Consider the following 12,751-nt stretch of genomic DNA (forward strand, 5'->3'; position numbering starts at 1 on the left):
AACTACACTTACCTGATTCCTTTATAGCCAAGGATATGTAGGCAACCTCGGAAGCAGGGTGCGGTCAACTCTTTCAAAAATGCTTCCCACGGAGTATTCAAACGGGCAAAAATCGCTCGTATCCGCTCACTTTATCTTTGCACGAAAACTCTTCGTGTTTCCGAGCAAAGAGGGGCAGCTGTGAGCACATGATTTTTGCCGTATATGAATTACTCCCATAAATTCAAGAAAATAAATTTCTTTTCATTTGTAATTTTATGGATTTATTGGCATTTTCTGATAATTGTTTGCATTTGTCTGTGCATTTTAATTAATGAAAAAATACAAAATATATATTTAGGATTTAATTTGACATGTTAGGATTAATTAAGCAATTAAGTTATTTTATAAAAAGGAAAAATCACAAAAAATAGTTTAATTTGCACTTTTAATTTTTTTTGAGTAGTTTTTCTGTTAATTTATTTTTAATTAATTGTGTCAATTGTCATTTAGGTTTAATTAGTATTTTTGTTTATGTTAATTAGGTTCTAGGGATTAATTTAGGAGTTAATCTAATTTTGAAAGAAAAAAGAAGAAAAGAGAAGAAAAAAGAAAACAAAAGGAATTTTGAAAATGAAAAAAAGAGAAGAGAATGAAGAGGGGATTGTTTTGGGCCATTTCAATTTAACTACCCAGCCCAACGTCCTTTACCCGTCCAAATAGCCCCAAAACCCGGCCCAGTTCTGCCCTTACCCGACCCTATCTCCTCACTCAAGCCAAACGACGCCGTTTAGTGCAAATGTGATCCCGGCCGTCGAGGTTTGCTGATCCAACGGCTCAAAAATGGTTATTACTTATTATATAAGTGTCCAAACATTACCCCACCCCCCCCTTTCATCGTCTCCTTCACTTCTCAGAGACCAAAGACCTGGAACCCTAGCCGCCGCCCAGAAATTCCCACCGCCACTGGTGGCGGCGCCTATTCCAAATGCCACCAAATTAACACCATAAAACCCCCTGCCTTCCCTCATACCAAATCCATCATTCCCTGCCCTCGAATATCCCCAGAACCGTCAAATATTAACTTGAAGTTGAGGGTCTAAAGTGTCAAAGTCAGAAGTCGGGTAGATCGGGACCAAAATGGACCTTGGTCATGTTTTTTCATTTGAGAACACATGATCAAGGCCCTTTCTGGTCAGAATCATGATTTTAAAAGAAGAACTGCAGTGTTGGCTCTCATTTTAGGTATTTTCTTTTATTTTTCGGGCCTTGCATGTGTTCCTTTTTTCTGGATTGCATTTTTATTATTTCGTTGTTGTACTTGTTCATCGTCTCTTCATCTGCTTCTTCTGGTTCCTTTTTCTGTTTTCTTCTTAGTTTTCTTAAGGTTCATTTTGTTATGCATGATTAATTTAAACCTATAGGTTCATTTAGTCTGATTAATTAGGTTAATTTCCATTTAGTAATTTCTTTAAGTCCAGTCCATTAATTGATTGTTTTGAAATTGTTTGGATCGTCGCTGTTATTGTTGTTTTGCTTTAGTCAATTTGGGTTTGATTTGGGCCTGGGGTCGTGCCTTTAGATTTCACATTCATTGGTTTGGGGCTGGGTCTTGAATCAACTCAACCTAGGATCAAATTTGACCCATTTTTTGTTTTGGTACCTGAAGTAATTTTCAAGAGGTAAAAGGGTAGTTTAGGTAGTTTAAGTGAGGGAATCTTGGTATAACAGAATAAGAAGCTTCCTAAGAAGTTGGGTTGGGGCTGTTTTGGTAATTGGATAATCACATTAAGGGTAGTTCAGCAAAGAAGAAAATTAGCTAAGGATTAAGTAGCAAAAACCAAAATTCAAAAAGGGCAAAAGATGCAAATCTAACTTTTCTATTGTTACTCTATTGCCTTGCCTATAAAGGCATCTTTTCTTTCCTTTCAAGAGAGGGGAGGGACAAAAAAGGATAGAAATTGAAAACGCCTGGAAATACTGAAAATATCACTGTTTCATTGATTTCTCTTCTACCTCTCTTGGTTACAATTCAGTCTCTGAAGTAATTTATGAATCCCATCATTAGACTCTGCATTTTGGTTTAAAAGTGATCGAAATTGAATTGGTTTTGCTGGAATTCTGGTTTTTCCCTTTGTTAAAACCTTTGAAAAGTCACAAATTCTAAGGTTCAAGCAAAAATGGTTTGAGTTTTCTATTGGGGTTTCAAGTCTCATTTGGAAGCTGTGTGAATTTACTGTTCCATTGCTAAAATTTAGAGTTAACTGATGCTGCTGCTTCTTGCTACTCATTCATCCTCTGATTTTGCTTTTCTTGTGAATTCCAGGTACATTTTCATAGTTCTTCATGATGTAGATTTCAATTTGAAGATGGAAATAACACAGTGTTGAAATCATTCAGTAATTCTATTTGTGTCACAACTGTACCTCTTTCATGATGTTCATGCTTTTAGTCGCTTGATTCATAATGTAGTCTAGTTAGTTTCTGTTTGAATAGCTGAATTCTCATGTTGTATTGGAATTATGGACTGTGTAATGTTGTGTTATGGGGTTCAGTTAAGTTAAAATGTAGTAAGTTTGCTTCAGTCTTAATCCAAAAATGAGTAATCATGTTTTGGGTGTTAATTTCATGTTTGAATCGGGTTTAAGATGAGGGAAGTGAGATGTAGAGAAACATATGCCAATTTATGCATGCTGAATATAAAAATTATGGTAGTGTGCAAGTTATTAAATTGCTCATGTGTAAAGAATTGTAAGCGCGGCCTGGGCATTTCAATTGATGTATTGTAGGCGTTTATTTGTTTTGAACGATCATTGGTGCACAGATTTTTATGCTGGAGTCCGGTAGCTTAATTGTGGTTTGACTTCATAGTGGCCACTTGGAGCCCAATTTCTATAATAGAATTAATCTGGGCTCACAGGGATTCGATCCTGAGTCCCCATTGTTCAGTGGCGCCTTGCTTTCGAGTTGGGCCCTCTTTGGGGTTTATTTTGAGACGTTTATAAATCAGTAATTTCATAACACTTGCAATAAGTTATTGGGCTCCCTTGGGCCCAGATTTGAAAGGGAAGCGGACGTTTATTTATTTATGCTGCAACGTAGGTTTGAACTTTGCATAAAAGGCCTTTGAATTCCTGGAGTTTTTTATTAGCTTGACTCTCCACAATTATATTGGAGGTGTGCTATATTAAGTAACACAAATAGTTTATGGCCCTTCGAAATTTAGTTTGAATCCCTTTTGAAATTTAAAATTGAGGTGCGCCGTGCCAAACAAAAATGACAATTGCATGGCCCTCGTTTAGTTAATATTGTTTTGATCCTTAGAAATCGAGGCGTGCCATTTAGCGAATTTTCATGGCCCTCGCAAAGTTGCAAACGCGTAGTTGCTTTAGGCGCGTTATTTTAATAATTTACCTTCCTAAAATCGGGTGCACATTTATGTGATCCAAATTCAAATCTCAACAATGTTAGATAAAATATGTCGAGAGCCGTGGGTGCATTTATGTGACGCGGTTCGAGACGTATTTTAAATGACGTTGCAACTTTCCTTAAAAAATAATTAAATAAAGCGGTTAAAGTTTAAAATTGTTTCATAGGCTAAAACATGTACTAAAATCAGATAATAGGCCAATTATAACAGTTGAGCGACTGTGCTAGAACCACGGAATTCGGGAATGCCTAACACCTTCTCCCGGGCTAATAGAGTTTCTTACCCGAATTTCTGGTTCGCGGACTGTAAAACAGAGTCAATCTTTTCCTCGACTCGAGATTTGAACCGGTGACTTAGGACACCATAAATATCCCAAGTGGTGACTCTGAATTCTTTAAATAAATAAATCCCGTTTCGATTGTCCTTTAATTGAAAAAACTCCCTTATATACCATTCTGGGGGTGTAGTAAAAAAGGAGGTTTGACACTACCCATCCTGATGTAGCCTTAGAAGAGAGACCCAATGTTATGCAAAACAACTATAATGCCGATAATATCTATGAATAGAACATAGATGGTTGTTCTGAATATAATATTCTGGCCAAATTACCTGCGTTTTTCAAGAAGATCATTGATTTCTTTTTGACAATGAATGGTTAGCTCGTGATTCATCTGAATAGGACGAGCTGAATAGGACGAGCTTTTGTGGGGATTATTTTTTCATCAAAGTCAGGTTCGTAAGGGAGCCTAACAATGTGTCTCTTGCGATTGCAAAAGGCTGTAGGTAAGTCAACACAAAGTTCTGACCGTCTTGTTCTCCAACAGCTCTCTACCAAACCTGAAGAGCCCAAACCAACTGAAGTTAAACCAGTTGAACAAGAAGTCTTTTGCAACCACCTCTCCAGAATCTCCATAAGAAAATGGCATATGAGAGTCATCCTAATTGTCAATAAGTCCTTTACTTTGGATATCATTGACTTATTTGATACAGGTGCAGAACTGAACTGCATACAAGAAGGGCTCATTCCAACCAAAATATATATATATATATATATACTGCTCCTCCTTGAGACTATCTCTATTATCCATATCGTATGACGCATGACTGCCCAACTGATCAGTTGTAACTGCCCGACCGGTCGTAGCTTGGTGATAAATGACTATGCATGACTGCCCAACCGGTGGTAAATAATGATACATAATTGCTCAACCGGTGGTAACTGCCCGACCGGACTTAGCCCGGTGGTAAATGCATGTCTACACAACCGGTCGTACCACGGTGGTAAATATGTAACTACCCAACTGGCCGTAGCTCAATGGTAAATGCATATGCATGAAGATGCATGTATTACTATATTATAAACGTTAACATCTTTGTCATATACCTCAATAGAGACTTAGGAACATACTTAGACATGCTTGAATATCACTTTACAGGAATGAATAACATAGTCATCCTTAACTGCTAAGAGTAGAACCACTTATGGAATAGCATTACGTTTATGTATCGTTACTTGGATCATGCCAAAAGGAAAGAAGGGATGGCCTTAACATACCTGAGTCGATTCTCTTGACAATCCCTCTAACACACGTTAATTACGACAATGAGAATGGCCAATACATGCTCTTGCATGGTGCATAATGAACAAATGTCACGTAACTACACATTTGATTAAGCATGCTACTGCTGCATATGCCTGAATTGCACTGGCCAGTTGAACAATTAGCACACGGTCACACGTGCATATACACAAGCCACAACCAACTGTTTTCCCATTTAACCAAAACCAGCTATTCATGGTCTTATGGGCAACAATGATGGATCGAATTAGAGGCTTCTCAGCATATCCATTTTGAGATAAGCCACAGGATCTTCATAGCAATAGAAGAGGGTACGGGTACTACACTTTGGATCTCGGATACGGAAAGATTGTGACTACAACAGATTCTAAATTGGGTGACCAATTTAATCTCCTATACAAATACCAAGTTTCACATAATCACTCCCTTATTGGATCTAAGATGTTGTTATTGAAGACTATGAAATCTTCTTCAATGCCCACTAACGTATACCACCAAAGAGGACAGTAATTATGCAACAAATATTTTGAGCTATGGATCCCCTCTGTAGAGCTCAATCCTTCTTATATTGATATAGCAGGTGTAGGCCTAGCCAGCAATCTTTCACGGAGTTTCTAAATAAATACTAGTGTTATAATTAAGTAACCAAATTGGTTGCAAATCACAGAACCTCAAACCACAAAATCACATGCATAGTTTGGATTAGATGAGATAATCCTCCCCAGAATGATGTCAAATCTGTAAAGTAACCAATATAAAAAAATCAAGGTTCGTCGAGTACTTCTAAACATTTTCAATTCTAAGACTTTACCAAGCATTTCCATATTTCATTTAATGATGTAGGGAGGTTATATCTTTATCAAAATGAGTGGGCCCCACTTTTTGGATTACTTGGCCAAACAATTCTCTAATCATTCCACCTAGCTTCCAAGACTTGCTTAGTCATTGTTTAATCCTTACTTGCTGCCACGTTTCGGGCTTGTTAGGCCCTATCCCAAATCTTAATTAATTACTCACTAATTCTTAATTAACTATTTAACCTCTCACTAATCAACAATTAATCAATTGCCCGCATAATTAAGAATTATCTCAAATTACTTAAAATACTATTCACTTTTAACATACTTTATACATCTTACTATCATAGCCATGTGGTACCATATAAAATAAATACATACACTATTATTTAATTAAAACATCCATGTATATATGTGTGTGTGTATATATATATATATATATATATATATTCTCAACTTCTAATTTTTCTAATCTTATATGAAGAGTACAAATTTTCGTACGCTTAATTCTTAAAATGGTAAAAAGATAGCCTTCTTTTCTTGTGGAAAAAATAATTCATATCCTTACAATAAAGAAAATCTCATAAACTTTCTCATATTATGTGTATAATTTAAAGCATCTTCGGAAGTAGTAATATTAATAACTATATAAAATCATATTTTTCAAACTATTTTTGAAAAAAGTATTCCACTCAAAATACCATATCAAATATATATAACGGTATCAAGATTATTAAACTTACGGGGTCTTATAATAGCATAGTTGCAAATCCTCTATAACCTCATGAATGGTCTTAATCCCTTTAAGCTCATATGGATTACTACAACTTATTCTAATATTAAAGTACGGGATATAAAACTGCTTGAGACACTTTTATTCATTACTACTATTTACACCAAAACATAAAGAAAACTGACTCAATCCCTTAAGAAGGTTGTCACGCCATCCATCAACGGGAAGAGCCGCCCGGTTCACACAACATCCACCTTTGGAAAGAACCGTGGCATTAAGAAAACCAAAGGCTTATTGTTCATATAAAATGTAAAAAGAAGCTAACAACTTAAAAAGAAACTACTAAAGGAAATAAGAAGCTATGAAGTAAAATTATAAAAGAAGTTATGAAGTAAACTGCGGAAATCAAACTGAATATATACAAACTTGAAGTAAAGAGAATTTATACATAAATAAAAATGAATATATACATCAAATGATAAAAATATATACATACCAAATGTGAAAGTAACGAATATATACATACCAAAAGTAAAAATAAAGAGAAGTAAAGATAAAGAAAAATAGTATCATAGTTATTACATACCAATGTCATCAAATCATCACCAAATCAAAATGGACCCCCCCCCCCCCCCTCCCCCAAATAAAAGATAGCATTGTCCTCAATGCTAATAGCAAAATAAGATCAGGGAAAGGATTAGAGAGTAAAGAAAACTCCCTATGTGCTCTCTGTCTGCATCGGGTTAGGCACATGAGTGGTGTCCTCAGACTGCATAGTATCATCAGCTCCCACCGGGCCCTATTAACTGGATCTCCAAATCCTCTAAATGGGGGACCACGGGTTGCGGAGCATCTAAATCATCTCCTCAGCACTATGTGTAGTGGCAGCCGACTCCTCAGACTGGCCAGCCGCTGATGCCTCATGCTCTGCTGCTTGTGCTGCCTGTGCGGCCGGTGATTGCCCCTCCATAAGCAAGTCCAGTGGGGGGTCTCCAGTAGATGCAAACTTCTTTACCTCCTCTGTCAGCAGCTCCACTGACTTCTTTGAGACCTGAGTCTTCTTCATCTTCTTCACTTGCTTCCCAGATCCTTGATAACCTTTCCATGTATATCCAAAGTCTCCAAGATCTTCTTCTGGTTGTCCAGGAGCTTCTTCTGGTTGGCCAGAAGCTCCTTCAACGAATCCTCCACTGATAGACGTACCTGAAGTTGAGCTGGGGCTGACTGTGCTGCTACTGCAGTGGATAAGATAGACAGCTTTGATGTAGCTGCCTGCATCCAGTTGTTGATGCTGGATAATGTTTGAGAAACCTGTAGTGCAGTTTGAGGGTAAATGGAAGATGAGGGCACCGATAATAGCACTGTGATGGATGGCCCAGATGAAGGACGAGGCATAGCAGCTGAAGATCCCGCTGCTGTGGAAGGCTCTAACCCGATGGCCACTACCCTTGGCTCTTCAATGTCCAGTAGAGATAGCGGCTTTACCCTTTGCTTTAGGGTTGCCCGGTCCTTGGAGGCTATACCAGGAGAACCGCTTTTTAGGCTTCACTTTTGTGTCATAGTGCTTCTTCTCGACCCCTTGGTCCTCAAAATACATGGTGAGGAAGTTGGGTAGGGGTAGGATCTTTCTTCTTTTCCAACTGCCTTGATGATATGGTAGTACATGAGGTTCCCCACATTTATAGGATACCCCGCTATGATGGATGCTACCAAGATTACCCGGTTGAGTGGGAGGACATTATCATGCTGACACGGGTCCAGTCGGCTGCACACAAATGTGGACCACCCTTTGGCTTCAAAGCTAAGGGTGTTTCTGGCTATTGGGACTCCAGGTGTGAGCCATGCCGGTGTCGTCCCTGACTGGCTAATACCTCTACTAGCCATGGACAGGATGCTTCATCTAGGGCCAGCTTCTCCAAGTATTGCACGTCTTCTACATCCTCAAAACCGTCATATTCATTGAAAGTGTGGCCATCAAACCGGATCTTCAAATTCCGGACCTTTGTCACAGTGGTGCCCTTTTGATGTGGGCAATATTGGCATAGAACTCTTTGACAAGAAATTCATTTGCATCCAGCACTTTGCTGGTGAAGAACTTCCATCCTTTTATCTCCTCAAACTGCCTCTTGACATTTGGATTATGGGGAAGGAGGTCTCTCTCGATGAACTCTCGCTCAAGGGTGAGCGACCTTTGGGGCCACCATTCCCGGAACTTCAGATAGGCTTTCTCGCTCACAAATCTATCAGCCCACACCTCGGGCTTTCTGGACCTGGCCAACCCACCCACATTGGTATCACCCCCTCTCCCGTCATCCGGGACCTCATCATCATCATCAACAGTAATAGGAGCAGCTGGTGAGGCCGATGTTCTAACAGGTGGGGAAGATGGTGCCGAAGCCTCACTACCTCCCTCTGAGCCATCAGACGACTCAGAAGAGGAGGTAGGTACATCAACTAACTGAAGTCACCCCGGGAATTGAGTGGGGACACGTGTTGGCACAGAGTCTCCTTCCGAAGCTTCCCGAGAAGGGACATATTCACTGGTGTCAGAATGGTCCACTGCTCTATTCGCAGCTTTGATGGAGGCTCTTAACTTGTCGATCGACTTTTGCACTGCTAGGGGTAACTTAGAGCCCGTTTGGCTTAGCTGATTTAGAGTAGCTGATAGGCATTAGGTGCTGAAAAACACTTTTAAGTGGTGAAGCTGATTTAATAAATAAGCAGTTACGTGTTTGGAGAAAAGTACTGAAATTAATAATAAGCAGCTGACTGTTTGATTAAAAAGTGTTGACAAGCTCTTTTAATGTTAAAATGACTTAAATGACCTTATAATAATTTACACTACTAAAAAAGTTATTTTCTTCAAAATCTTAGATTCTAGATAGATTCAAATACAAAAATAACCTATTTATCATGTTATTATAATTATAAAAATGATTAGATAATATTATTTTTTATATAATTTATGTTTTGAAGAACTAGGAGAGAGTAAAATTATACGAGGAGTTCTGTTTTAAAAGAAGTATTTTGGGGATAGAATAGTAAATATTTTGGTCAAACCTAAAGTGCTTATAAGCTGAAATTTGATAAGTTGGGAGAGATCAACTAAGGACTTTTGGCTTATTTTTGGCTTATAAGCACTTGACTTATAAGCACTTTTATATTTACCAAACGCGTAGTTAGTCTTGCCTTTACCCCTGCCTCGGGAGGGTTCCCTCTACCTCTGGAACAGACCATTGTCTGCAACATACAAACAGTGAAATATAGTCAGAAAAAGAGCTTTAAGCATGTGTTAAAACAGTACAGATGAAATGCAATATTGCTTTTCAGAACAGGGCACCGCGAACAGTGTAAAAGTGAGCACGGCCGCAAAATGCCCACCGCGGACCGTGTAAAAGTGAACGCGGCCGCGAAGAGGTCAAGCTCAGACTACTGACTCTCTGTACTTGATCAAATGCGGACCGCGAAAAAAGGAATGCGGCCGCGAATGACCCATCGCGGACCGCGTAAAAGCAAACGCGGTCGCGGAAGCAATTGACAAACTCTCTGAGGTTTAGAAGCGCGGACCGCGAAAACATGGACGCGGCCGCGAAGGTCCAATCGCGGACCGCATAAAAGTGACCGCGGCCATGAAGGTTGAACATCCCTCAATGCTTTGAAGTTAGGGTATCGCGGACCGCAAAGTTTTGGACGCGGCCGCATACCTATCGCGGACCGCGGAAAAATGACCGCGGCCGCGAAATTCAATTGACATCGGAATTGAAGAACATTGATATTAGAGTTTTCACTAATTACACAAATTATAGCAATTAAACTTTCAAAGTTACTAACCCTAGCCCCCACTAAGCATACAAACACTACCCACATGTATTTAAGCAACAATGAATCCTTATTTGTCATTTGGGCATGCATTCAATCCTAACTAAAAAGGAAAATTAAAACAAAGAGAAAAGAAAAGAAAAAATATAAAATCAAACCATTGAATTGAACATACCAGTTGTATAATGTGGGAAATCTACACTTGAAGTGAGTGAGATGAGAATGAGAACAAGAATGAGTGCATTCTGCTTTAGATGTGTCTGAACAGTTATGGTTCGTAAAGTGCAAAATGTTCAAGAACCTCTATTTATACTCAGACCGAGGGAACCCACTAACTCACCTGAATTTTATCGCGGTCCGCACTCGTTACCTTTTTTGTAGAGATGCTTCACATACAACGCCGCGGTCCGTAAAACATTGACCGCGGCTGCCAAACTTACGCGGTCCACAAAAATGTGAACGCGGCCGCGGAAAATGAAGGGACTTTGACAGGCCAACCTCAGAGAGTTGGCATTTTCCATAAACCAGCTGCGCGATCCGCGTCAAAGTTGTGCGGCCGCGAAGTGCTCATGCGGTCCGCGAAATTTTGGGCGCTTAGCCAACTTTCTCCTTTGTCAATTTCCTGCACTACACAACCAATTCCTACACTCACTTCACAACAGTTAGTCCAAAACAATGCCTAATCTAAGAAGAAAATCAAAAGAAAGAAACACACATGGTTTGCCTCCCAACAAGCACCTGATTAACGTCGCGGCACGATGCATGTTACCATTATTCACTTGAAATGCATCAATGCCACAATGTGGCCATCATCAACCTTACCAAGGTAGTGCTTCACTCGGTGCCCATTGACTCTAAGATCACACCATTCTTGATTTTCAAACCTAGAGCACCAAAAGGAGTCACATGCACCACTTCAAAGGGACCGCTCCATTTTGACTTTAGCTTTCCCGGAAACATCCGTAATCGAGAGTTGAATAAGAGAACAAGGTCACCTTCTTTGAATTCTTTGTTCCGGATATACTTATCATGAAGGTACTTCATCTTGTCCTTATACAAGGACGAACTGGAGTAAGCATGGAACCGGATCATCAAGTTCATTCAATTGCTCCACCCGAAGATTTGCAGCTACATCCCACTCTAGGTTCAACTTCTTCAACGCCCACATGGCTTTATGCTCTAATTCCACCGGGAGGTGACATGCTTTCCCAAATACCAACCGATACGGAGACATAATAATTGGAGTCTTGTGAGCTATTCTATAGGCCCATAAAGCATCATCAAGTTTCCTTGAACAATCAGTCCGGTTTGCATTGACAGTCTTGGATAGAATACTCTTGATTTCCCTGTTGGAGACCTCAACATGTCCTCTTGCCTGGGGGTGATAGGGAGTTGACACCTTGTGAGTGACACCATACTTGGAGAGTAAAGTGCCAAAGGCTTTGTTACAAAAGTGAGAACCCCCATCACTGATAATAGTCCTTGGGGTGCCGAACCTTGTGAATATGTTTTTCTTCAAGAAAGCTACCACACTTCGTGATTCATTATTGGGCAAAGCCACAGCTTCAACCCATTTGGAAACGTAATCCACAACAACAAGAATATAGGTGTTCCCACATGAACTCACAAATGGACCCATAAAGTCGATGCCCCATACATAAAAATATCAATCTCAAGGATGGTGGTGAGAGGCATCTCATTCTTCTTGGAAATCCCATCGGCTATTTGGCAATCATCACACCGCTTAACAAGCTCGCTAGAATCTTTGTACAAGGTAGGCCAATAGAAACCACAGCTTAGGACTTTTGTAGCAGTTCTCGCCCCACCATGGTGACCACCATAGGCGAAGAATAACAAGCTTCAAGAATACCCAATTGCTCTTCTTCTGGAACACATCTCCGAATAACACCATCCGTACAAATTTTGAAAAGATATGGCTCGTCCCAATAATAATCCAAGCAGTCCCGTTAGAGCTTCTTCCTTTGGTTTGAAGAGAACTCATCTGGGACAATTCCACTCACAAGATAGTTAGCTACATCGGCAAACCAAGGCATCCCGATCAAAGACATGGAAAGGAATTGTTCATCCGGAAACGAATCATTGATCTCAAGGCCATCATGGGGTCTCCCCTCCTTTTCCAAATGGGACAAGTGGTCCGCCACTTGATTCTCACTCCCTTTTCGGTCTATGATTTCAAGATCAAACTCTTGTAGAAGAAATAACCACCTCATCAATCTAGCCATTGACTCTTACTAATTAAATAGAAAAGCGTCGCATGATCGGTGTGAACAATCACTTTGGTACCCATGAGGTACGAGCGGAACTTTTCCATAGCAAAGACAATGGCTAAGAGTTCTTTCTCGGTCACCGTATAGTTGACTTAGGCATCATTCATGCTCTTACTAGCATAGTA

This window comes from Nicotiana attenuata, unplaced genomic scaffold (assembly GCF_001879085.1).
Source record: "Nicotiana attenuata strain UT unplaced genomic scaffold, NIATTr2, whole genome shotgun sequence".
In the NCBI taxonomy this organism is placed as follows: Eukaryota; Viridiplantae; Streptophyta; class Magnoliopsida; order Solanales; family Solanaceae; genus Nicotiana; species Nicotiana attenuata.